Source organism: Sylvia atricapilla, chromosome 21 (genome assembly GCF_009819655.1).
Source record: "Sylvia atricapilla isolate bSylAtr1 chromosome 21, bSylAtr1.pri, whole genome shotgun sequence".
Lineage (NCBI taxonomy): Eukaryota > Metazoa > Chordata > Aves > Passeriformes > Sylviidae > Sylvia > Sylvia atricapilla.
Genome location: NC_089160.1, coordinates 7,538,773 through 7,566,420, shown reverse-complemented (window position 1 = coordinate 7,566,420; position 27,648 = coordinate 7,538,773). Strand labels below are relative to the sequence as shown.

At 43.5% G+C, this 27,648-nt stretch overlaps 1 protein-coding gene across 1 annotated transcript in view; it reads left to right on the top strand.

The window, feature by feature from the left end:
• Positions 1–1,522: 1,522 nt before the first annotated feature.
• Positions 1,523–27,648, top strand: part of LOC136370593 (5-hydroxytryptamine receptor 2C-like) — an 80,099-nt gene continuing 53,973 nt past the window's right edge. The window contains exon 1 of the mRNA XM_066334097.1: positions 1,523–1,974. The gene's annotated coding sequence lies outside the window, so the exon portion shown is untranslated. The remainder of the gene's footprint in view (positions 1,975–27,648) is intronic.

Here is a 27,648-nt window from a genome sequence, read left to right as displayed (position 1 = left end):
TTAGCTGAGTTATCAGTTACATCAGGAATTTTCCTGTTTTCCATACTCACAGATGTCAGTGCCTGCCCATAACTCTTGTTCCTCTGCTGACCCTGCTTTGGGGCTGGTTTGGTGGGGCAGACACCGTGCTGCAGCCAACATACATCTGCTCACGGCCTTCTTTGTGCTGCTGCTGCTTCTCCGGCTCCTTCCACCTCTCATTTAGCACTTCTGTGCCGTGCTGGATATCACAGGAGACTCCTGAGAAGAGATTTTTACCTTATTGCATTCCTGCACAGAATCCTCCTCTGCATGGAGGCTTCCCTGGTGCTGCTCCAGGCTCTGGGCTCTGTGTGCTCTGGGGAGTTTTTGCCATTTTGCTTTCTTGGACTGTGCAGTAGAGAGGTTTTGGAGGAAGAGCTGTTCAGTTCCTCAGAGTTTCATGTTTTTTCCCTGACCTGGGCTCTTGTGATCCCCTTTCCTGTGATTCTCTATTCCGTGACATGTGTACTAGTTCGTGGCTGCAGTTCACTCTTGCAGAGGGATGCCATCCACTGTCTTGGATAAATGAGTTTAAGATTCATGAGTGAGAAGAAGACAATAAAATTTAAATACTGGTATTTATTTTTCCTGAATCCCTTCATCTTGTTTTTTCATTCTCTTGTGATATTTCACTGATCAGGAAGAATAAGTGGGGATGGGAACATGCCAATTTTGGTTGGATCATTGAAGGGCAGTTTCCAGAGCCATGTGACACTAATACAGCAAAATTCAATTAGGATGCTTCATAGAGGTTTTAATTGATTAATGTATTTATTTGATTTTGTGACGTTTAGTAGCTTTTTAATGATCTTTTGAATGTTTCTGGTTTTTAAATTACTCGTATTACTTGCCTTCCTAGCCCAGGGGTGCTACAACATCATGTGTCATCCTATACTGGCTTTTTTCAGTCCACTAGTGACTGCTGAAGATATAAATTCTCCCTGTTGAACAGAAATATGCCAATGTATTCCCTTCTGCTAATTTTTCAGATGTGCTACTTTAATTAACAAAGCTAATGCTGAGGGATCTGATTGCTGAAAAGTTCTGGTGACAGATTAAACCTTCCTGTGTGGAGCTGTTTGTTGTGTCTGCAGAGGAACCTTTCAAACCAGTGCAAGTTTGCATTAGTGGAACCCAGAGAAGAAATTTAGTGATAAACCAGACTAAATGAACAAGTGGAGTGGAGGAGAGTGATATGAGCTCTGGCTGGTGTTGGTGTGATGAAAGCTGCTTGCACTTGGAGATGTTAATTATGGGCAATTTTCCTTGGTGTTGTGAGGTTTGAATTACTCAGAACTATTTTTAATGATAGAACACTAAAACCAGAACAAATTCTGAGTAAGCTACAGCTGACCAAGCTGTCCAATTAATAAGATTTTGTCTAATGGACTTATTTAATTGTGACATTTCAAACATACTCTAGAAAAACCATTTAAATTTCAAGGATAAACATTGTTTTTCATTCATCTCTCTCTCTATCTCTCTTCCCCAGAGATCTCCCTGGCACATTTGAGTCTCCTCCCCGTTGAGCAGCTCAGCCCAGTGCCATCCCCAGGTCCAGAAGATCCCATGGAATTCCTGCTCGGAGAGCCCTGAGCTACAGGCACAGCAAACCTGCCCAGCTCATCATCACACACAGGCCTCAAACCTCCTTTGGAGCAGCTGCTGGAAGGGCTGATCTTCCCTGTTTCCTGCTGTGCTCCCCAGATCCTGCTCCATGGCTGGTGGAAACCCAGGGCTCCGTGCATCTGTGTGAGATCCTTGCCCGTGGCTGCTCCCTGCTCCAGCCTCTGCTCCAATTCCTGCTCCAGTCCCTGCTCCAGCCCCTGTCCCATTCCCTGCTCCAGTCCCTGCTCCAGCCCCTGCCAGCAGCTGCATCACCACCCACCAGATGTGCAAGTGGCTGCAAAGAGCTCCCCTCCCTGAGCACAGGTGCTCTCTGTCAAGAAAAAAGTAAGTGTTGCTCAGCAAATATATTTTGTGTTCAAATAAAGAAGCTGCTGCTCCTTGGGGGCAGATAAGGGGGGGACAGGGCACTGCAAAATTCTGGCAGTGGTTGTGTTGGGGAAGTGCCAGTTCCAGCACACTGCTGGCATTTGCCTGGCAAGGAGGTTCTCCTAGATGCAGTGAGATGTGGTGAAGCCAAAATTCTCTTCAGGAAGCTTTATTTGGTTTAAAATGCTTTGTTATCCAATATTGCCTCTGACTTCTTCTGACTTTTAACTAGTCTCCATTCACCTCTGTCTTTACTCTAAATTCAGTGGTACCTTACACAAAGTGTTCTCATCAGCCAAGCCACTGCTGTGTTTGTACACAGAGCAGTTTGGTGTTCTTCTGTCTCGTTTCTTTACTGTCCAAGAAGAATCTCAGGAGACTGAGGCTCTGAACCAAGTGGCTTCAGGCTATTCATCTGGAAAGCAGAGCCTCTTAGACCTTTGTAAAGAAAATAATTTAGTAATCAGCACAGGAGGCCAGACTCTAAGCCAACCCATTTGGAAAAATTGCCAATGTAGTAACTACAGACATTTATGACAATAACACTGATTATGTCGTTCCATTATTGCCAGAATTTATTCTTCTCTGCAACTTTCGAGTTGGTTTTGCACTAACTTTAATGATCTTGTGCGTTAGAAATGCTTTGTAATTTGAGATTGAGCTGGACATTGAGCTGCAGGCCAATACAGGTGAAGCCATGGGGAAGTGAGGATGACACTGCTGCCTTCCCAGCCCTGTCCATCCTCCCTCAGGAGCAGGGAAGGACCCTGGTCTCTGCTCTGCTGTGCAGAGGGGAAGAAGGGGCCAGTTAAGGGAGTGTTTTCCTGCACCCTCTGCCTGCCAGCCCACACAGTCCCCACCACAGCCCAGGCTTCAGGTGTCCCTGGGATCCCAGGGGGATGGCACTGGTGCCCTACCCTGTCCTCCAGGTGTGCCAGTTCAGAGCATTCTCATCCAAACACAGAAGGTTATCACTCTCCTACACTATGTTCTGCTAATTAGATACGTGTGGTAAGCCAGAACTTTTATCTAATCTCAGCCTTCAGGCCTTTATCTTGCAGTTTTTCCTTGTTCTCTTTGCAAATGAGAAGATACCTGTGGTCCTGAACACATTTAGCAGTGTTGTTTCTGTACTTTCCAACCAGGAAGGATGTCCTGCAGTGCCAGAGATCAGCCAAACACAAAAGATATTTTCCATTTTGAAAAATCTTTCTGGCAAACACCAAGCTTGGGGTGAAACACAGCATAAAATAAATTGAAAGGGAGACTGCTCTGTAGCTATAACATTAATGCAATGCTTTGGCTGTATGGTTTTGAGTTTTGCTTTTGTTCTGCTTGCCCATGGTTTATAATATTTTGAAAGTATAAGGGTTAGGGTAAAGGATTGGGTTCCTGTACCTATGCTAGTGAGATACTCCCTGCTCCCTATCAACAGTTACATGTGACTTAGGGAAAATTTCTGCAGAGGTTCGTATCCTGACTTACATGGAAAAGATGTGGGGCAAAACTTCCCTCCAGGAGGGAGCTGCTGCAGCATTGGACACACAGAGGACAAGGCAGGCAGCAGAAAGTCAGGCAGGAAAACTCTATTTTAATATTTCTGACTCCATCTTATATACACTTTGATCAGAAGGCAGAAGATTGGCTACACAGGTTGCCACCTCTTCGACCTCGTAGGTGAGCATCACCATCAATATCACAATTCTCCTCCCAGAGGAGAAATAGGTAAACAAAGTAGATAATTCTAAATATATACAGAGTTTACATGAAGCTGGGTGAGAATCTCCACTACAAAAACTCAAACGCTCAGAAGGCAAGAAAACTTAGGGCCACAGGGAGCAGAGGAACAGGTGACATGGGCTGTCCCATTCCAAACCCAGGGAATCTCCAGGCACCACTTCCCCCAGCAGCTCACAGCAAGGCAGCCCAGACTCAGCACACAGAACAAATCTGCTGCTTTGCCATCTTGGTTTCCTGTAAAGGTTACTGCTGAGTTCAATTAAATACATGGGAAAATAAAAGGAGGAGCAGAAGTGATGTGCCTCGAGGCACAGAAGCCTTTATGGTGCCTTTCACAGGCTCAATTGCATTGCTGGCAACTATTTTCAGCATTGGTTTTGAGCAATGAGAAAGAAAATAATTCTAAATTGATGTGCCCTAAAGGCTCATCTGGAAGATTTTTACTAGCTGCATAAAAGCTCTGTACACCTAATCTAGAAAAATACAGCAAATTTGTTTATCTCATTTGCATGGTCGTGTCTTTCAGCCTCTTGATTTTTGTTGTAATATCCTTGTCCCTTAAAATTCAGAGAAGTGTTTTGAAGGTTACGTGCTATGAAATCAGTAGTTGCAAACCTTGAAGGATGTTTTGAGCAGCACTTCAGCAGGAGGACAAGGTCTGCACACAGGTCAAGACTCCAGGGATATCTCACTGATGACTGGACACTTGTGAAGCCTCAGACTGTTGCAGCACATCCTCCTCTGATGGGTGGGAATGATTTGTTGGGATTTGACCAAAAATTAATGCTAAAATAACTTCCTGGTGGGGAGACAGAATAGCTTTAACATCACCAACTCAATATTGCTTGTCGATTTAAACAGCGAAGAATTGTACTTTTGGAGAGGGTAACTATTTCCATGAAAAATCCACGGGAGCTGTCCAGCACTAGAAGTGCTGTGAAGAACCACACAAGCTGTTCCTGGGGGCAGCATTTCTCAGTGACAGCTGCAGAAGGATTGTTTTGTGCTTTTCTCAGCAGGGAAAACACCCATGATCATCTGCAGGATTCACTGCCCGCCCTGCCGATCACCTGGTGAGTGGAGGTGGAGATGTCCTGCTGTCAGTGTTCAGAGAACAAGAGGAGGGGAAGGCAGCTCCAGCTGGATTTTGTACAGAGCTGTCTGTTTCCGAAAGTGCCAGCAGATTTAAATTACTGCTGTGGTTGTCAACAAGTTCCCCCTGCATATTCTGTAATGATTAACGTCCTTGGAGGTTTTGGATTGCTTCTGTTTCTCAGTGTAGCTGCAGATTGTGAACATAAGGGTTGCATCAAGTAATTTAAATAATTAATTGAAAGGCAGAGGTTCCTTTCCTTCTGTGCATTTTGGGTAGGAACATTCCTGCTAAGCCCACATTTGAATCACAGAATATTCCAGGTGGGAAGGGATTCACAAAGATCATCAACTCCAGCCCTTCAGTGAATGGCCATGCAAGGATCAAACCCTGACCTCGGTGGTTTTAGCACCAGGCTCTGACTGAGTGAGCTGAGCCTCTGTCCTCTTGCTGCTGAAAAGAACAACGTGGTCAGGTAGCTCAATGCTAACTCAAAACTTGTCAGCTTTTGCACTTGACACACAGCTGCTCTCTGAAACAGCTGGTGCCTTGCTGCTACCAACACCAGAATGTTTTGTTTGAGGACTTAATCAACACATTATTCCATTAGGAACCATTTGTGGATTCGAATACAGATGTAGGATGATAGTTTCTGTAATTTAAAACAGAAAGGTAATTTCCTCAAATTCCGAAGATGCCCATGATGAAACAGCCCCTGTCCTGTTCCTGATTTCTCTGATACCAAGTCTAAGTGGGTTGTGTGCCTTGTCTGAGCAGGGCAGGGCAGTGACTCTGCTGTTTATTATTTGACCAAGTCATCCAGAGCATCAAGAAGGTTCAGGTTGATAGTATGCCCAGCGTTTACAGAGCTTTATTTCTGAAAAAGAGAGAAAATTGTGAGTCCTTCTGCTCCATTACAAAGGCTGTTGCTTTTAATGCTGAGCAGAGACGTGCTTGTTTTTTTTGTTTCCCCTTTGGAATTAATTGAAAGTCCTTAATGCTGATTAAATTAAAAGCATCTTCTCCGGATATTTTTATGATATTGCAAGAAGTCTTATCTGGTTTCAGAAGAGATTTTCATTCAAATTTATCTTCTGCTGTTCTTGATTCTAGCTGGTAGTAGACACTTCAACAGATCCAGTATATTCAGGGGTTTGGGGCCATAAAAAAAGGTACATTTAACATTATTGAATTTTGATTTGGGAGTGGATGTGGTGTAGGTTTCATCTTACATTTTCTTTCGAAAGAGATTGCAATTTTTTTCCTTTTGCAAAAATTCAGTTGCAACAAAGTGATGGTTAGCATTTCATGTGACATGACCTTTTATTACTTGGGCTTCCTTCTAACCTTGTTCTCTGTGGTTTTACATAGGTGCAATTTCATTGTGCTTGGAGTGCATGGCACCATACCCACGACTATTGTGCTTATTCTGAAGACCCTGGGAGTAAGCTTTCTTTGGCTATCATGAGAGTTAACAGTTGGCTTTGAATCCTGCATGTACAGTTTAAGTATTAATTTAGCTGCTAGACTGCCCTAAAGCTTCCAAATAAATCAGGAGTTAAGCAGTAATCCTGTCTTTCACAAACTTTTGTAAGTTTACAGAGTTATAGGGCTCTCTCTGGCAAAGAAATTCCTTGATCTTGTGTTAAAAAGGAAAACAAGAAGCTTAAAGCTGACAAAAACGCTGTGTTGTTGTTTAGATTTTGATTCTATTTTTTATTTCCAGGGTCTGATCATAGCACGCTTCCTCAGTTTGCAGGCAATGAAATGTATCTTATGCACAACACCAGATTTGCCCCAGCCTGTGCTGGGGAGACTCGGTGTTCTCAGACAGTCATGTTCCTTATCTCCTTTCTTTTCTCCCTGGTATCTTCCTGACTAGCAGTGCCTCTTAATTGGCTTCTTTCTTTTAATTGACCATCTCTCCTTCTGAATGGCAGCCAGTGCTGTCCTGCTTTCTCTGCTGGAGATACATATTTTTGTAGCTCGTTTGAAACAAGCTGTTAAAAAAAAAAATCGAGTTTTTCTGGCTTGTGGATAAGCAGAATCTTAAATGGTGCAATTTGCTTGGCAACTCCCTTCAATGACCAGGAGGGGTCACCTACCTATTTCCTTAAGCTTAGCAACTCTAATGTATCCCATACGGACAGCGATGTAAGTCTTTTTTTCTAACTTCCACTTTTCTGTGCTGGTTTTAACACTTCCTGGGCAGGTAAATCAGCAATTAAAAAAAAAAAATAAAATTAAGTGCAATGTGTGATGATCACCTGTGACCATGCAGCAGAGGTCACCTAAGGCTGTGTTTTAAGCTGAAGCCAGGGTGTGCTCGCTGTACCTTGAGAGATGTTTCTTTCAGCTCATTGCTTAGCAGACCTTTGCAGAGGCTTTTCCTGGTTTATTCTTAGCTTCTCCTGACACCCACGAATGATTGCAGGAAGGGCTGTCTGCATTACATCACGGCTGTCAGCAAGCAGGGCTCCTTCTCTTCCTTGGGGCCACCCCAGCAGCAGAACCCTCGACCCTCCCCAGGATTTATTCCGAGGGCTGGGGCTGACTCACAGTGGTCTGCAGACTTATGGGGGATCCTTCCATAAAAGCAGCAGTGTGTTGATGTCAATGTCAACCAAAAGACAAAAAAAAAACTTCCGCTGCTCTCCTATGAGTTATTTTTGTCCATTTGGCAATCTGCTCTCTTCCTCAATTAAACACCACATTGCCCAGATTCGTTGTTGCTCAAACCAGGTATGGAATGAAAACTGCTGCATTAAAGAAGATGTGACCACACAAAAGGACTTGGGTACCTATGGAGATGATTGCTGCAATCTGTTCTTGAATACACTGATTTTATAACTGGTGCTCTGAGGAGCCTGGAGAGGCTGTCTGACCTTCTCCCTGTCTGACCTCTTCCTGGGTTAAGAGACTCTCTGAGTGAGTGTTTTCAGGGTTCATGCCTTGCCATTCTACGTGGTAGAGAGATCCAAAGCATCTGATACCTTCAAGAGAAATGACATTAGAAAGGAGCTTGCTATTATAATGGGAAAACAGGAAAGGCCCTCTCTTCAGACCTTGTAAAATGTCCTTGGGTTGGTGCTGTGGAAGTGTGACGGGATATCTGCAGTGACTTTCACACAGTGATTTTGGCTTTGTATTGCCAGTCAGCAGAGAAGTGCTGATGGCCTCACACCAGGTCAAGGGCATTGTCACTGTGGGCTGGTCAGAGGCTCAGAGACCATCACAGACGAGGGATTTGGCTGGAATTGTGCAGATAAAATGGCAGTATTTATGTAACTATCCATCACCCACCACAATTCTTTGCCTTGTTATCAGGCCAGTGAGGCTTTCTTATCAAAATCCTTGTTGCCATTGTTGTGTTGCAGCAGGAGTTAAGATAGGACTGTGTCAGGGTCCACAAACATATGTGGGAAACCTGATGGTTCATTTTAGGGATCTCAGAGTGCAAAAGACACAGTGGAGGACAACTCAGTTTACTCAATAAAAAATGCACCTTTATTTAGTGCCAACAAATGCGATAGTGGGGAGAGAAATAGAGAATAGTAAGAAAAGATAGAAAAGAGGGTAAGGGGATTATAACTACCAACGTGGAGGGACGAGTCCTCGAGGCCGAGATGCCTGTAGACATGATCTTCTCCAGTGGGGTGATCACAAACTGAGCAGGGGTCTCCAGGGTTTTATGGGTTGGTCAAGGTGGAAACCAAAGAGGGGCACAGAGCCAAAGCAGGACCCACCTGTGTTGAGGCCAAGCGAGGGGCCCAGAGCCAGAGCAGGAACTTCCCGTGCTGAGGTTGTGTGCTCAGGGACAAGCTGCACACCGTACGTGCCGTACTCTGGTATGGACAGACCAGTTTGGGCAAGCAGCCTTGCCTCAGTCCACTGTGACCAGTTCCATTGTTCTTGCACTCCGTTCTCATGGAGATGCAGACCAGCCCTCTGAGACTTGGCAAACATTCCACCTCAGCCAGGCCAGGGCTCCTTTCAGAGTCTGGGGTCTCCGTCCTCAGTCATTGGAGACGGTCCTGAGGCACATCACATCCTTGGACAGACTCTGACAGAGAGCTGAGCTAGAGACAAACAACTTGCTACAACATTTGCCATGATAACACCTATGCTGGAAGTTAAGAGTGCTCAGTACATAAGGCTGTGTTTAATATCCTGCTCTGTGACCTTTTTAAGAGAGCTGAAAGTGGTAATGGACAGGGTAGTCTGTGAAAGGATATGTGCTTTTAATCAGCTTCCCAATAGTAAGATAATAAAAGCACTAATCCTTTCAGGATTCTGCTTCTGTGATCTCGATCTCTATTTTCCAAGGTCACTGAAGGAGTAAGTAGAAGGGGAGATAAGGAAAGATACACTTCCAAGGAGTGAAACTGTAGAGAAGTGAAAAACATCATACCCACCAGATAATTCTGCTTCCAGCTCCCAGTGAGGGAGTCAAACCATGTGGAGAACAGACTCAGTGGTTTCACAGGGCACAGATCACAGCAAATCTCCAGTGCAGCATGAACTTCAGCTTGTGGTCGCAAGCACTATTTTAGACTGCTAATTTGGACATTTTCTTCTTAACACACTATGGCTTGAAGGAGGGGGGGAAACTATTTTTATAGTTGGCTCTGATTTGGTTTGGCTTCAATGAATTTTTTAAATTTCCTTATAACCTCTACAGAAAACAGTTGACTTATCCCCCAAAACTATCATCTGCTGGAAGTAAAAAGAAAAAACTATCAACCACTCTTGCTGAATTGTTTTAACTTAATAGGTTGGATACAGTAGCAAAAAGGTGTCATTTAAATATCCGAAGTTGTTTCTGTTCTCATCTGTGATGAACTATACCCTCAGCAGCAGCCATCCCTTTTCCCTTGGCTTCATTAGACTCTGCATAAAAGAACCAAATCAGCTCCTTTCAGAGGTGCCCAGTGACAGCACAGGGCACTGAGCAGGGACTGAAATACAGGAAAATCCATTCGAATAAGAGGGAAAAGTTCTGTACTGTGAGAGTGACAGAGCACTGGAAGATGCTGCCCAGAGAGATGCTGGAGTCTCCTGAGAGATTCAGACCTGCCTGGATGCACTCCTGTGCAAGCTGCTCTCTGTGAACCAGCCTGAGCAGGGGGATTGGATTAGATGGTCTCCAGAGGTCCCTTCCAACACCAGCTAGTCTGTCATTCCTTGACCAAGCAGCAAATTTTATTCTCCTGCATAGAAAATGCATTTTTGTCTAGGCCTTGATTTTTTTTCTTTCTTTAGTGTTGGTATAAGTAGAACAAGCAAGTCCAGGAACACTAAATAATTATTTACTGTAGATGTTTCGGTTAATGAAGAGACGTAGCAAAGTCCCAGTTTGTAGTACAAGGTTTATTTTGATTTCCAAAGCAGAGCTGCTGTCCACCCCCAAGAGCTGTTCCTTACCCAGTTCCTGTGGAGCTCACAGGGAAGGGTTCCCTGTGATGGACAGAGTGTGCAGGAGGCCAGCACTGACCCACACGTGCTGTGTGTGTGCAGAGGTGATGCAGAAGTGATGAGCAGTGGCAATGATTGTGGGCAGCAGGATTAAGCAGTGCTTTCACATGCCAGAAGAAATCTTGTGATCTAATTGGATCTTTTCACATCAAATAAACTACAAAATTTAACCCCTTGTTATGCCAGCCTGGGAACCTTCTTCTTTGATTTGCTAGCCATGTATTTTTCTCTCTAGAGCTTTACTGTCTGTGTTGAAGCCTGGTTTTATTGCATATCATGGCACAGTAATGACTTTTTTTGTTGTTGTAGTCGTTGTACCATGCTGTGAACATCCAAGCCAAATTGTTGACAGTCTTAATGTGTTTTGGAGCAAATGCATTTCCTGAGGTACAATGTGTTCCACGTTATCCTTCAGTTAATATATCAATTCTTCTGCCTCAGGCAGAGATACTTAGGCTGATGTCTCTTGGTTGATGCTTTTAATTTGAATTCAGTTATGGACATTGAAGAAACTGTCTCAGACATTACAATTGCTTTAAATTCACAACAGAAATGGTCCATGAGCCATCAGACTGTTTTCAGACGTTCACACTGAATGCTGAAATTCAGACATCTACCTTAGACTGTGCCAGGCGTCTGTAGAGTATTGCACAGGACAGCAGAGATATTCAAGTCACTTTGTAGTTGAATAAAATAGGCTGAAGCTCCTCTTCTCAATTAACTGCTGAGCATTTAGCTGCCCTCAAAAGGAAGGGTCTTGTTCAGGTTTCCCCACCCTGCCTTCACTCATGGCTCCATGCTCCCAGCACTTCTCTTGCATTAGTTTTTGCCTTCACTGAATCCATTAGTGATTATTTTAACTCATTATTAGCTGGAATGTTTCCCAGCTGAGAAAAAACATTAAAAAAAAACCCAAAAAAAACCCCCAAAAAACAAAAAAAAAAACAACAAAAAAACCAAAAAACCCCAAACAAAAAACAAAAAACAAAACCAACCAAACAAAAAAACCACCCTGAGCTAGTGAGCTCATTCCAAAGTACTGAATTTCAGCCATGATGAAGAGCCAGTCGAACTCATGCCCAAAATCGTGTTTTCCCTCCAGTGTCTGATGGAACAGCACCAAGACATGAAAGTTCTGTGAAATAGTCACGACTGTCTTAATTTTACCATCTTCCTCTGTCTTTCTGTTACTGCTTCTAGTCTGATAAGCAGAGTGGCAATCAAAGAGTTGCAGTTTGATAGAGGGGTGCGCTTTGCTCTCATGGCTGAGCTAAAAGCTTGAAAACCTTGAGTGTGAGCAGTCCAGGTTCCTGGAGTGAGAATCCAGGACTGAACTCACCTGGGGGTATGTGTCAGCTCTATTGTTTCTCCCAGATTTTATTTCCAAGATATCAGGTCTTCATTTATCTGCTTGTAAATTGAGCATAAGTGTGTTTGCATGTTGTGCAGTGTGTGTCTGAAAAGCTCTTTGAGAGCATGAGATAATGGAGAAGCTGTGAAAGAGCTTGTAATGAAAGAATCCTGCTAAATTAGCTGTTAGGCTTTCTGTAAAGGTTTTCCTGTGAATATAACCCATATATTGGTGTTATAAAGATACTTTGAAATATAGTCAGGTGAATTAGTCTACCTAAAGAAAGAGCATGTCTAAAATGTAGTCCCATTTCTCTCTGTGTCTAACACAAGCTGATTTCTAAGATGCAAAGCCACAAGAAACCCAGGTTGTGGTGTTCTCCATTTTGCTCTTTCTTTCCCATCCATTTTGGCAGCTTGCCTGGCTCCTGCCACTGGCCATTCTACTATGAAAGTAGAAAGTTCTGCCACAGGACACCTTCAAGGCTGGCTTAGAACAAGAATTCCTGAGTGTTTTGTGGGGAGGCTTCTTCACCATGACCCTGCACCCAGAGTTCACCAGAGTTGCCCTGGTCCTCTTGGATGGGTGCTGGGGCTGGTGAAAATCCATCAGTGTCATTAAGATGTGGAGCTGAGCTGATTAGTCATGCTGATTTACAGCGGTGACTAATGGTTGGTGAGCTTCTGAGTGTCATCAGAATTTTGGGCAAGGCTCTTTGCTCTGTGGCACTTCCCTGGTTTTGCATATGATTGAAAGCGAGTGGCCTTTCATCTGTAGGTGAAACAATTTTGGCTGCCCTCTGACAGCTTCTCACAAGGATACTGGGACTTGAGACAAACATGAATCAACTGGCTTTTGAGAAAAAAAAAATTCTGGGAACTGGCTCTCTGCCACTCTCCCTGGAAATGGGACAAAAGTAATATCATTGCTCCATTCTCTTTCACTTTGCTGAAAATTTTTCTAGCCAAAAACTTCAGGCTGGAAAAACAGTCCACAAAACCCAAAAAAACCCTCAGCAATCTGGTTTTGTTGCCAATAATGACAGGATTTAGGGTGACTGAAAAACCCTAGGCACTTGGCTTTCCTTGGTGAACCGAAGCAGAGAAATATGGATTGAACAGTCAAGTGCTAATCTGTGAAGAGCAGTAGGTGTGATTTTTGCCTGGGGGTGAAATGCTGGTGGGGTGGGAGTGGTGCTGGGCTGGGGACTCTGGAACCAGCAGCTCCTGCTCACACCAAGGGGCTTCACTCCCCATCACTCCCCCCAGAACTTCCTCACTTGGGAAACCTGTCCTCCAAGGAAGGTGTTGCTTCAAAGATGCGCTTTCAGGGTTTTTACTCTGCCTTTATTCTGCGTGTGTGGAAGAGAGGAAAAGGTGAGGGCAGGTGTGGAACGCAGCAGGAGCTGTTTGGGGAAACCCTCCCCAGTGGTTTAAGGCTGGGGCTGCACCTGGAGACAGCAGGGGTTATTGCTTGCCAGAGGGAAGGATAATTTATCTTTAATGACACAAACACACTTTTTAAAACTTAACAAGTTCTCAGATCTAATTAAGAAAGCTTGTGCAGTCAGCAGTGGGGCAGAGTCTGCTCTGGAGCTGGTGTGACACAGGGTGCAGTGTCACCTGCTGGGCTCTAGTGCCAAAGCTGTGACATTCCCATCTCCAGAGTTAACCTCTGCCAGCTGAAGCTCTGTGCATCTTTCAGCATCTTAATTTTTGTCTAATTTATTGACAGGATTAATATGTTCATATTTCATAGCATTTTTAAAGATGCAAAACTAGGCTGGTTTCAGTGTTATCTCCAGAACATAAAAATGCATTTGGGTGATTTTTCAGGGTCTTTTATACTCAATAATGGGTTTTTATTTTTCAATTCTTGTTTAATTCATTTTGGATTAAAAGGATACCTCTAGAATTAAGCATGTTCTTGCCAGTTAAAAACACTTATCAATAATATATTTGGACCTTGAACAGAGATTAAATTTTACTGTATTATTTACTTTTAGGCAGCTTAAAATCCTTAATTGTGAGAAAATTCTGCCTTGAGTAACTAAGTCTATAATTCTAAATTAAACCGATTTAGCTGATCTCATAAATAATTAGTGAAATTGGAAATCAGATAAATGCTGATTCATTAGCATCTGGTTTTGGATTGTGAATGTAAGAAAATATGAATGGGAAGAGGATGCTGGAAGTGTATCTGCTGGTAAGTAATAATTGGAGAGGATAAAAGTAATTTGTTGAAGATTTAAGATGACCTTAGGTGACAGTATTTAATTTTCCCCCCAGTGAAACAGTGCTAAGGAAAGATTTCCATTGTTATAAAATGAAAAGGCTCTGAGGACCATGAACATATTGAATAAACTTAGATGAGCAAGATATTGTATTAAATAATAAAAAAATAAATGTATTGATTATTTTCTGGGTTTTCATCCGGGATTTTGAGGATTGTAGAACTGGTGAGAGCAAAATGAGGCAAATGAATTGAAACACGGCAAAAACTGAAGGAAAAAATTTGTCCCACTCACTGCAGGGAAGAAACTTCCTATCAGCAGGAATTTCTCTTAGTTTGGTATCTCAAGGACAGCACACACACTGGTTTTGTAGCTGCTGGGTGTGAGCTGTTGTTTGATGCTGCCACATTTCTTCCATCTGCAGGGTTTTCTTCAGCTGTTTTGTGGGCAGCTGGTTGTCTGTGAGGGACTGGCTGCTGATGTGGCCTCTGATCCTCCTTTTTAACCCTGAAAATGTACAAAGTACTCCCTTCATCCCCCTCTCCTGCACGGCAGAATTACCTCAAGACTAAGAGCTCTCTCTGTCTTTAACTCAGGAACCTTTTGTTATATTTTTCTCTCCCCTGTCGAGCTGTAGAGGGGAGGGATTGAGAGGCTCTGGAGGTGTCTGGCATCCAGGCAGGGCCACTACAGCTTCATCTGTGAGGTGCAGGAGAGGCAGGATCCATAAATTGTGTGCCTCACAGGGGTCAGTTTGTGCTACAGAAATGTCTGGGAATCTTACATGAAACACCGGAAGAAATCCCACTGCTACAATAATTTTTTAGAGTGTTGGATCTGCAAGAGATCTGCTGCAAACCAGCACCTCTGCTGTTTTTACAGTGCCTCTCCCACACCTTGCTGTGCCTTAGAGGGCAGAGAAGGATGTTGCTCTCATCTGATTGGAAACATCGTTCTCATTCCTGGCAGTGGGGTGGGTCCCCAGGTGTTTCACCTGGGTGCTCCCCACCCTCTCTGCACCCTCTGAAAGGTTTGATCTGCACAGGGATTGTTCTGTTCTCTGCCCTGGGTTTTGGTGAGCTGGCAGTGGTTGTGTGCCTGTGCAAGAACTGAGCTTTAGGTGCCAAAAACAAACCTTGGGCAAGCTGAGATGAGTGCACTGGAGTCTCTGAGCCCAAGCTGGAGGTGAGGGATTGCAGGCTGCTGAGGTGAGAACTCAAGAATTCATCCTGAAAGTCCTTGAGAAAACGTGTCAGAGATCCCATTGACTTAAGATCTGTGGGAAGCTCTTTTTAGCTCTTGCTCATGATGTTGGCATAGGCTGCAGATGGCTGTTTTTTTGTCCTCTGCTTGGATCTGGTATGCAATGAGTAGTTTCCTCATCCTGTAGTGAGACAGTGCTGTCATTGCCATGATTCATCACCTCACTATTGTTCCCTACATGATTTATCAACTCAAACCCAACTTTAAGAAAATGCCCAGTGTGTTTACAGGATGGGAAAAAGTACTCAATAAAGAAAAGAGCTCTGTAGATAATTAGAGATTGTGGTAGTGAGTAATACATTATGTAAATGGCCAGTTCTGAAAATATGTGGGTAAAATTCAAAAGTGCAGAAAAGTGAATGAACAAACAGGAATGGACTAACCATTCAACTGGCCCCAGAGGAGCCCCTGAATCTCTGAGCAAATGTTTATGAGCAGAATGAGCCCATACAGTCTGTGCATTGTGTACGTGCTTCCATTTGCAGTAAATATGCACAAACCCTCCGCATTACAGCATTAACTCACAAATCCGTGCCCTGGGTCTACAGGCTGGTTGGTGATGCTCAGTGTAGCTTGGTGCAGGGGCCAAACTTCAGGCTAATTCCAGAAAAGGTGACCCAACAAGTGAACTGCAAAGCTGTGCTCAGGTTCCACAGTTGTGGTTTGGAAAAGCAAAGTCCCAGCTCTCTCCTTCTGATGCCTACTTAATTTTTCAGTCCTCTTGTTGAAGAACTGGAAATGTTTGGAAAAACTCAGACTGGGCATCCTTCCTTTTGTAAGGCTTTTCTTTTTTTATTGGTCCTTTTACGAGTAACTAAATACATCATAATATACTTTCAATAGCCCTCTGACAGAAATCTTTCTTTTGCTCTCTTGCAATGTAGGTGGCCTTTGTCGTGTTTTCAACATACTCAAGAGAAATATATTCACAAAGTTTCAGAAATCTGGGGAAATGTGGGTTTTCATTTTGCTGCTTCCTGCTCCCATTCTATCTGAAAATCAAGAGAGAGATGAAAAAACCCCACACTTTCCAATTTCAGATATTTATTTTGCAGATACCAGTAAAGGGATCCTGCCAGGTCGTGATTTCCTTCATGTGATTCACACAAGTCAGTATCCCCCGGCTGAGTGTTCTTGAGGATGATCTCTCTGTAGCAGGAAAATCCCAATTATTGCTTTCAGCAGAGGTTAAACAAGTTGCCATCTTGAGCAGCTTGGAGGCAGTAAACTGCTCTGAGCAGAGCTCAGCTCCAGGCACTCATCCCACGCGAGGCTCTGGCCCTGGGTGCAAACTGTGAGCTCTGTTCTTCATGCTCCAGGGTCTATTAAGTTAAGAAACATTTCTCTTTGTACAGAAATCCTGGGAGTGATACATGCCAAAACAACACATGGATTGTCACATTTCTGGGGGCTCTGATCCATTCTGTTTGCCAGGGAAAGCATTGCTTATGTTAGAGTGACAGCCTGTGCACCTTGGGAACCACAGAATGAGGCTCCCAGAAAGGTAGCCCCAAACCTCTGCGAGTTAAATAAACTTTTGGGAAGTTCAGAACATTCTTTGTTGATCCATAACTAACAGCAACACGTTGGGAAAAAAAGAAATTATCAAGTAATTATTAGAGAACAATAAGGTTGTTAGGCTGATTGGGCTATGCACCAAAGGGCTGTCAATCACGGTTGTTATGAAAAGCAGAGCATTCAGAGGCTGTCAATCATACCTGTTTGTAAAAGCTGAAGGACTTCAGAAATTGTTATGCCTGAATTTACCAACTGCAGAAATAACAAAATCCAGAGTCTCATGCAGACCCATATTACAGTTCACATAGAAGCTCTTGTGTAAGTTTATGCCTTTATTCATCTGAAAGTTCATCTGAAAATATCTTATGGCACTGGGAATTTGGAAAGGTGTATTTTTTCAGCTAGTTCCTTTATATCCCTGATTGCTGATTGTTAGGGTGGTGTGTGTTGTTTTGTTGAGTTTTTTTTAAGGCTGCTTAAGTGTGTCAAATCTCATAACAAAGAGTAACTTCTGTTACATTCCTTTGCTGTGAAGCAAAAAATGTCTAAGTTAGTATCCAAATAGCAGAGAGCTGTGCCGGAGCCTTCAGCTTCTTGAGGTTCACACACTGCTGCATATCCAAAACACTGTAGCAAATACCAGCCAGAGAATTTAAAAGGATTCAGGAAATCCTTAACATGGAGGTACTCACCTGTAAATGTTCTGGGAAATAACCTGACAAAGACCTGTGGAAGCTTTACTGTTGAGAAAAGTGTTGATGTACATAGTCACCGCAGTTAAACCAAAAGTAGAAACTAGTTGTTTGTCTGTGTGTTTGCATATTGTCCTTCCCTTCCCTTCCCTTCCCTTCCCTTCCCTTCCCTTCCCTTCCCTTCCCTTCCCTTCCCTTCCCTTCCCTTCCCTTCCCTTCCCTTCCCTTCCCTTCCCTTCCCTTCCCTTCCCTTCCCTTCCCTTCCCTTCCCTTCCCTTCCCTTCCCTTCCCTTCCCTTCCCTTCCCCTTCCCCTTCCCCTTCCCCTTCCCCTTCCCCTTCCCTTCCCTTCCCCTTTTAAATTCAAATTGTGGACCTTTTTGGGATGAAATAGCTTTCTGAAGATGCATTTCTGCATTTGAAAGTCTGCACCCCACTGTGCCCTGGATTTGGAAGTCATTTTATAACTGAGGCCAGGTGCAAACTTGTCTTCGTGTTTAGTGTTTACAACACTGCTTGAAAACCCATTTCTTGCTGAATAAATCTTGGGTTCCTATTACTATGAAAAGCTTCCATCAAGGAATCAGTGGAGTTTGGGTGAATGTCAGAACCCCTAAGGCTTCCAGCAGGTTTCTTGCTGCTCTGCAGGAGCCCCAGCATGAATAACTGTGGCATTAAACACTACTTAGGAGTGAAGATTTTATTTATTATTTCTCATATTGGGAGCTTCATGTTACCAGAGCCAGCATCAGGAGCTGAGTCCTGATAATTTCCACCCTTGCCAGGAGTTCTTGTTGCAATTATTACCTTGAATTGGGCACTTTATTAATACTGGAGGAGAGGAGAGGAGAGGAGAGGAGAGGAGAGGAGAGGAGAGGAGAGGAGAGGAGAGGAGAGGAGAGGAGAGGAGAGGAGAGGAGAGGAGAGGAGAGGAGAGGAGAGGAGAGGAGAGGAGAGGAGAGGAGAGGAGAGGAGAGGAGAGGAGAGGAGAGGAGAGGAGAGGAGAGGAGAGGAGAGGAGAGGAGAGGAGAGGAGAGGAGAGGAGAGGAGAGGAGAGGAGAGGAGAGGAGAGGAGAGGAGAGGAGAGGAGAGGAGAGGAGAGGAGAGGAAGCCATGCAAACCCAGAGGCAGGAATTACACCTCTGCAACCTTCAGAGATGTTTCTGAGGTGGAAATGGCCCAGGCCACCTTCCCTGGAATGTCCTCAGAGCATCACCCTGCCAAAGCAGGAGCTGCACTCACACAATGGGTAGTTAATTCAGTGAGTTATTAATGCAAATGTTAATAATTGAACTCAAGTGGTTAATGAGTTTCTAGAGAAAAGATCAAATTATGCTCTTCAGATGCGGAGTTAGAATTTTGCCTAATTAGAAGAAATATGTTTTTCCCGTGAGGGGCAGTTGCTGAAGTGACAGTTTGGAGTCTGTTGTGACAGCATTTGCAGAGATGGGTGCTAGCCAAAGAACAGAGCTTTTTTAGTAGTAGCATAGTAGTTTCTTTCGGAGGCATAATTATGTTGCATTCTTTGCAGAGTTCATTAGGGAAGGAAAAACAAAGAACTTGTGTTCCATGTGGTTGATGTTCACACATTTTTATCTGAGTGTGATAGAAGAAGCTGTTGGATCCTGAGAGTAACATGGAAAGAGCTCTTCTAGCCCACAGCTGTTTTTCAGGAGTCCATTTGGTTGGTTTTTTTTCCTTTTTTCCCCTCAGTTAAATCTCAGAATGTGTAAAAATGTTTGAAGGCTTATGCAAACCAGATATCTTAACTAGAAATAAGTTTGTGCAATTATTCCCACCAGCTACAGTAATAATTACTTCCTTCTTTACATCTTACAAGCAAATGTGGTGAGCAAATCTGTGAGTGAGATGCTGGGGTGGTGCTGGCACCCCTGAAACAGCCTGTGCCAGGGCCCAGAGCAAAGTTATGAGCAAGAGCTGCTCCTTTTCTGACTCTTGTTTTGTGAAATCCTCTGAACCTGGGACATATACTGCACAGATTTCATGAGGCAATTTCTCAGAAAAGCCCAGCCAAAGCTCCCTGCAACTCTCTGTTGGTTTATTCACACTTGCAGAAGCCTTTTCCTCTGCCTGGGGCAAAAAGAAACTCTTCCTGCTGCAGAAGCTGGAGAACTCACCAGAATTAGGTAAAGCCCTCCAAATTTTGTAGAGAAACATGATGTGGGTTTAGTCACTTGGTAGTGCTGCTGCAGCCTTTTCAGGCAATTTGCAGCATCCTCCTTGTCTCCAGCTGAGGAGACTCTTCCAGCATGCAGGAACACACAGGGAAAATATTCCCTTGTCAAGGGTATTTTCTGTCTGTGACTCTAAGCTATGAGCTGTGAAGATAAATCATAGCAACTGTGCCACATTTGTTTTGGAAAGAAGCTGGTGTTACCCCAGGATACAGCTGTCACTTGGAAAAAAGGAAGGGTGGAAGACACTTTTTTTGAAGCCACATAGGAAAATGGTGCTCAGCATTCAATTCTTTCCAAACCCTCTTCCAGGTGGAAAGGTCCTTGCACAGATAACAGGGATTTGAGGCTAAGATTGAGATAAGAAAAAAGTCCCAAACCCAGAAGTCTGTTGTTATTCTCATTCCTTCTTTCTTTTTCTTTCCTTATACTCCTTAGATTTATTTTTTTTTTAAGAAAAAGAAATTATAACTGAGTTATTTATTAATGACAAGTGGATTTAGATCAAAAATTAGCATGGATTATATAGATATATGTTGCTTCAAATATATTTGCATACATGTACAGAAAACTTACTACCTTCCAGCCTGAGCTAGATGGTGATAAATTGGGCAGAAATCTTAGTTTGACATGGCAAAGTGTTCTGGTAGGGCAGGCTCTGTTCTTAGAACACAAAAAACACCGCAGAGCTTGGTATTCTGTGAAAAACCTCAAAAGCACCAAGGGGAAACAAAACCAAACAAAACAATTCATAAAATAGTGGATATCCTGGCAGGAGGAATGGAAGAATTCAGGAATTTTCTGATGGTTTGTTGCTATCACTGTATCAGCTCTGCAAGGGAGGCACCTTGAAGCATGGCAGGAGGAGAGCAAGAGGGAGAAGTGCCTGGCTGTTGTTACTCAAAAATCAGAGCTAAAGCTCATAAAAATCAGCCCACCAGGCACAGGGGGATGCATGGCTTTGCTTTTGATGGCTCTGTGTGAGGTATACCACAGCAAACGTGCTTCTTTTTACCTGCATTGATAAAGAGATTTTCGAAATAATATTTATCGAAGAAAATATTTATTAAATTCTTTCAAGTCCTTGTCCTGCCCGGAATTGTTTAGGATGATAGCTCTGCTCATGTGTTCTTTGTGTACATTTTGTATCATTGAGGGCCTCCTGTTTTGTGACTTCACAAAGAATGTCAGAAAAATAATGATAGAATCAGGAGTTCCCCTCTGATAAAGTGTGATCAGGGAGGTGCCTGTTGGGTTAAAGAGTGCAATGCTGTTATTTGTCAGAGCAGCATTGGTAGCCCTAAAGTACAGGTTAGGACTGGGGGTTGCCTTTTTTTTCTGTGTGTCTCGTATTTTTATTTTGGCTTCTTTCATTTCTGTCACAATGCTGACAGCAGAGATTAATTTGTTCTCCAAAATGGTTTTATTCTGATGTGATCTCACCAGTCAGGAAACATCTGACACAACATCTGTAGGCAAAAGGCTGGTGAAAGTCAAACACTTCTCTTTTAGGAGGTATAACCTGTGGTTGTACTGAGGCTTCATGGACTTTGGCTCATATAAGGTTTCTGTTATGCTCCATAAATATTAACAACAACAACAACAAAAGTGTTCTGGATGTGGAGCTTTTAAAAAATCTCTCATTGATGTTGAGTACAAAGTCACTGGCCTTAAGATAACTTTTAGAAACATGAGTCAAGTGCCCAAGATCAGAAAATTCAGAAGATAACCTTGCTTTTATATATATTTTTGCTTTCTGCTTCTGAAGCCTTTAAGAGGTGTAATTTTCTTGTTGTGTCTGCAGCCCTGAGACCTCCTGTCTCACAGGACTGGAATTTAAAAACCCAACTCACAAGACACTAAAAGATCTGCAAGGGAATCCTATGGCAGTTTGCAGTACTAGACATGTTTCATTTTTCCCAAAGTAATATGAGAGCAGGGATGGTATAACTCACACTGCTGCTACTTCTCCTAGCTGGTCTGTGCTCTTGCAGCTTAGAAAAAAGGAAGTAAAAAGAATTCATTTGGTATTAAACAGTATCAAGTGGGAGCAAGAAGTATTTTAAGTTGTTGACAAGAATTCCGTATAATCTTTAAAATATAAATTGATGATTGAAATTCAGCCTTGTCCTGTATTTCAGTCATTCCCATTAAAAAAAAAAAAAAAAAAAAGCTTATTCCGTGTTTTTCCTGTTATTTGTTAAGACTCAGATTTGTGAGGGGCTCTCTCTGTTTCTCTCCTGGGAGCAAGCAGAATGGAAACATTTGGCTTTGATGTAAGCTCTTGCTTTTTCCTCAGTCTTTATTCATGTGTTTTTAGGGAAGTGCATTATTTTACCAGGCAGGCCACCAGAACAGCTCCAGTTCTCAGGAACTAAACCTTGTTTTCCCAGTTTCTCCAGCCTGCCCACCCAGCTGCACTGGTGGCTGCTGCTGTGAAGCCTCTCAGCCCTTCTGGAGCTGGGTGAGACGTGACCCTGGCAATGAGCTCTGGGGCAGGGTGGTGTGCACTGCCCCAGGGGGATGTTGTACAGATACAGATGTTTTCTGTACAAGGGAAAGGGTCTCCATTTCACCCCAGGACCTTTGAAGGGAAGGACACCAGAAACTTCTTTGCTCTCCTGGTTCAGTGCCAAGACAAAACCACGGATGGGTCTCTTTAGCTGTTCCTCAGAAATGCAGCTGTTTTCTATTGGGCTGTTTGCCAAAAAACCCACCTAAATCATTCTGATGCCTTGGGAAGGCTGGCCTGGAACGAAGACTGGACAGAGGCAGAGAAAAAAGGAGATATTTATTAGAAGGCCTTTAAAGATACACCTTGGGCAGGACAAGAGCCTGGCCAGGGCTACACTCAATGTGGACCCAAAATGGTCACAAGATGGACAAATGGTCACGAGGTCTCACACTTTGATAAGTTTTGGTCCATTTGCACATTGGGGTTGAATTGTCCCATTCCAGCTCCAGGCTGTGAGGTCCCATCCTTGTCCCTCCCTCCAGCCCACCCTTGTTTGTGCTTTGGGGCTGAAAGTTGTCCTTGGTGTGCAGCAGGACAAGGATTTGTTTTGTGTCCCTGCTGTGTGCAGAGCTGAGTGACACTGACTGTGAGCTCAGAGCTGCACCCCTGGGCACCACAGAACCTGGAACACAGGAAAGTTCAGACTGAAGGCATCAGTTCAGTATTTAAGGAAGATCATGAAGCTTCTGAGTGATTTTTCAGGGTGTTATACCAGGTGTGTGGGACCTGTCCCTACGCTGTGCACAGCTTTTGCTATTTTGTTTTCTATAATTTTCTTCTTTAATTAAAACCATTTTTGCTTTTTCAAGACACACTCGATCAGGCAGTCTCACAAGTTATTTTAAGCCATTTTCTGTGAGGTGCTGGGCACGCTCAGAGTGTGTTGGAGCTAAAAACACCTGGCTCAGTGAGAATTCCAACAGGGTGGTCCTGTGTCATCCTCCAGAGCAGCAGCAGATCTCTGTCTGGGTGGGAAGTGCGGCCCCCAGAGCTGTGAAAGAACCCTGTGCTCTCATTCAGAGCTGGGTCTCGTGTTCCAGGGCTGCTGCTCTGCCACACGAGGATGGCATTTTTTGGCAGAATAAAGCCCTTCTGCATCCAAATGACTACAATAGTGCTTTTATCTGGAAAGCACAAAGTATAATCTGCTTCAGTTTTCTAAATGAGTTTAATGCTATAGAAGCATCAAAGAGAAAAAGTTTTGTTTGGTATTGTTATGCCTTATGAATCCTCAATGAAGTTACAATCTCTAGGTTTTGGGAGTTGGTTTTTTCTGGCTTTCATCCTTGCTTCTGTGCTTGAACAATGTCTGTCCTCCCACACAGCTTTGCTGGGGAAGTGAAAGCAGGATTAAGTTAATATTTCTTTGCTTTTAGAGCTCTTCTCTGCCCAGGACAGGGTTGTCTGCAGATTTTGTGAGGCTCAGGTCTCTGCATTTGGTGAAGTTTCTGTGCCTTAGGTCAGTGTATGCAATAGTAATAATACTTGCACCATCCCTTGGTCTTCAGCAAATGTAATCTCACACCTTGGCAGTAATGAAAGAAATTTAAGATAATGTGTCCTAATTTGTGCTTGCCATCAGCTCAAACAGGATCCTCTCGTGTCCCATGCTTATTTTTGATTGATACAAACGCTGCAAGAGGATTTCTTGGCTTGCTTCAGCTGTGCATAGGTGACTTTGTCCAGCATTTCAGAAATGTTTGGTTTCTAACATCTTTCATCTCCACAGCTCTCACAGCCACAGATAAACACTGACACTGCAGCCGGGTTCAAAATGCTCAGTTTTGCTGAGGAGCTGTAAACTGATATTTCTGCCCACTCTGTTTAATGACTGCTGGCTGCCTGATCCATCCCTGAGGTTTTTAACAGCTTTTATGATGCTCCCCACTTTGGTGACCACGTGTGCCATCCAGTCCTCTTTTTTTGCACAGTGGTGGGTGTTCACAGGTTTTGGAACAAAATTCAGGTGTCTGTTTTTCCAGATCTTCTTGCTTTCTTTGAAGCTCTCGTGAAGTGTTGTGCAGTGGCACATCATCACTAGCAGCTTCTGCCATTCACCACTCGATGATGTTCTTGCTCAAAGGGGTTTTCCATCACAGAGCATCACCCTGTTTTCTGTCAGTGTCTGTACTGAGCTCCTTGGTTTTCTGACAGATCAGACCCGCAGACTAAAGGGCTTGAGTAAAATACTGTTTTCAAGGACACTGAGAAGTCTGTTATAATTTGGAGCAGAGCGCTCCTCCTAGGGCAATAAATAAAATAAATCTCATGGAAACTTGAACTCTGTAACTGGAAACCTGCCTTGTGTCACAGTCCACTCGGGAGTTTTCCTGCAGTAAGGTTCAGATGTTCAGATGTTATTCTACACCCCACCTTCTCCAGCCTTAAGTAAGGGGCACCCATCAAAGGAGTGATTTTTGTTTTACTTCTGGGAGTGCCTGAGACAGTCCCCTAAAGGCCCTGTAAGCTGCAGGCACAAGCTCAAAACCAGGCACCCCACACATCAGCCACATGCTGGTCCAGTGATTTTTCCTCTAAGGTGTTGAGGTGACAGCAAGGAGTGGTGGCAGCAGGGCATTGTCCATGTCCCCTTGGCTGAAGGGCACAATTTCAGCCCCACAAACTGAGTCCCACCATCAACAGGCTGGGACATGCTCCTGTTGGCCCATGTGGATGAAGCTGATTTCAGCCTCACTGGGTAGTTATTACTTCTGATTTCTATTTGGGCTGCTTTAGCTTGATAAAACTGGGATCTGAAAAATATGTTGGCTACTTTTCTGTCCTTTGTACCCAAATCTCTGAGGGTCAGATGTGAGTGAGAGAAAAACATTGCCAGTGTAATTTTTAAATTACATGATATTTGTTAGGTGACCTGCACAGGGAAGTATTTTATTGTCTGTCAATTAACAGAAGTAACATAATTGTTTCAGTTTTAGACTACCACTATTTATCAAAGCATGCTCATAATGCTTACACTGCCTGGTGTAAAGCTGCTCAAAATATTGTTACTTATCTTTAGATATTCCCATGACCATTTGTTTGTCTTGGTAGTGGTTTTGGAAAATGGAAATGTAAGATGCAATTTACTGTCACAGAACTTGAGATGTGTTTGTGTTATTGCACAAATATACCCAGACCCTAATTCTGCAACTGCTCCAAGCTGGCTGATACAGGGGACAAGACCTCCCTTCATCTGTAATGTGCAGGAAATGGGGAAAAAAATGGGAGCAATACAGGAATCAGGGCTTTGGGCTTTTGCTTCTTGGCTTTCCTGTTTGCTACTAGGTCAACAGGGGAGCATAATTAATTAATCCAGCCTGCAGAGAAGTTGTAACTATTTGTCACAAGGCGTTGTGTGCATCGGGAATCCCAAACTCCCAAACTCAGCACTGACACACTCCAGCCTGGCTGTGGTGGTGTTATCCTCATCCCTACCCTGACTAGAGAGGTAATTAATGGGCTCAGTGTCCACAGAGATTTCTCTGCCTCTCATTCCCTGGCTCCCCAAGCTCATTTGATGTCTCTGTGAAGCACTTGCTATGTGCTGTAGTTGTGCTTATGAACAGAAGCAATTTCTGTCTGAAAGTGCTCCAGTGTTTGAACTTTGGCAAGAAAGGGACACACTCCTTGCTCAAAGACTTCAGCTGAGCCAATCATGCTTTTGCTGGACTCGCTGGACACAGCAAAACTCTCAATCACTTATGATCAATAGTGCCAGCATTTTGGTTTGTGGTGACAGTGAAGCTGCTGGAGATCAGAAGGCAGGGATGAGGGACTTGCCCTGCTGTTTCTGATGGAATATTTCCCTTGTGTGAAGGGCTTGCTCTTACAGAAGTGGAACAGAAGTGTTTCTTTGTCAAACATACTTTCAGTGTATGTGGATGTGTGTTGTTTTTCTCCCCTTGACAATTGGTGGTTTGTCACTTCCTTTAACTCTGAGCTGTTCACAGAGATATTATGTTGCTGACAAAGTGGAAGCAATTTAGTAATCACTTGCAAGAGAAAATTGACACCATTAGAGTTCATCTGCCTTTGTTTCAGCCATTAAAATGCAGACACTACCTGATTCATATATAAATTGCTATGATAGTTGCATTATTTTTCCTCAGCAGAGTTGAACAAAAGTGGTTTTGGTGCCTTCCCTTTGATACACCCATGCTGGTGTGACCCCTGGAAGGAGAGCCTGGGCCCCTGACACCACTGCTTTTGTGGGGACAGCTCCCTTTGGGTCTCTGACCACACCCAGCAGCACCCACAGCCTGTCTGGGAAATGCACCTGAGAGATTTCAGCCACATTTTAGGTAAAAGTAGGAATAAGACTCCTTTTAAAAAGGAACTGGCTGCTTTGGATCCTCTTTGATTTCCTGAATGCAAGCTTTTCTTTTTAGACTGTCACTAGACTGAAACTAGAAGTTGTAATTTACATTTCTTTTTTACCCTTTAGCCTTCATATTTTCTCCATTTTTATGTTGTTGATTTTGCCTACAGCTTCTCTCCTCTTTCCATGTTCTTCTCAGTGGTCCTAACCATTCTGTAAAACTCAGCCAAGCACCTGCTGCTCTTTTCAACACCTCAGCACTGCTCCCTCTGCTGCAGGTTCAGCACACCTCAGCTGGGATAGAATCAGAATTGCACAAAATCTTTACTCCAAGTGTAGGCTCCTAAGGAGGAGCAGGTTAATCCAAATCACGTCAGCTCTCACACACCTCCTTTGCCTTTCGCGTTGTGCTGGAGAACAAAGTATTTTTCGTTGTGTTTTGTCTCCTTCATTTCGTTTTCCCTGACTCATGTATTGATGTCACAGATGACAGGTGGTGTCAGTGCAATTTGCTCCCATGGAAATGACTCCTGCACACACACACAGCTCCTCAACTCCTCTGCTTACAGAATTTGGGAGCTGTCAGAGCACTTCCCCAACACTGCCCATCTGTCTATTCTTCTCAAAGTTAATGAGCCTTTCTCTTCCTGCTCCGAGCGCATTACACACCCCTGACTTATTTGTAGATGATGTTTATTAAAATTGTCAAATGCTTTGAAAATTAAATTATTTCCCTAAATAAAGAGCTTGCTTCTAATCACGTTGAAGAGATGTTTCAACGCAATTGGCCTGTTTTCTAGTGCAAATCAGGAGTGACTGTACTGAGCTCTGCCTCCCCCTGGGCATTGTCATTTAATTGCAAATACTTGTGATTTACTCTAATGTAAGGGCTATGTCCCCTAGCTTGGTCTGGGAGCAGCATCACAATGCAGAATTTATCCGGAATAAGGCATCCAGATTAAAGTGGCCTCTTATGGCATGAAGCAGTCAATGTGTGATGGGGTGGAGACAGGTATTTGTTTGCTTTTGAAGTGATGGAGCGTATAGAAATCCCTTGCTTGCTATATATGTAGCTTGGATTATATTTGTCTCTTTCATGTCCCACTTTTGCCTACATATGGCTCAGATGGTGAAGTAATTATCTTTGTTTCTGACTGATAAATTCATAGTTCACAGCCAAATTCTTTTTCTTATTCATGGCTTGAATTAATCTTATTCATTATCCTTTGCTTCGTTCAGTC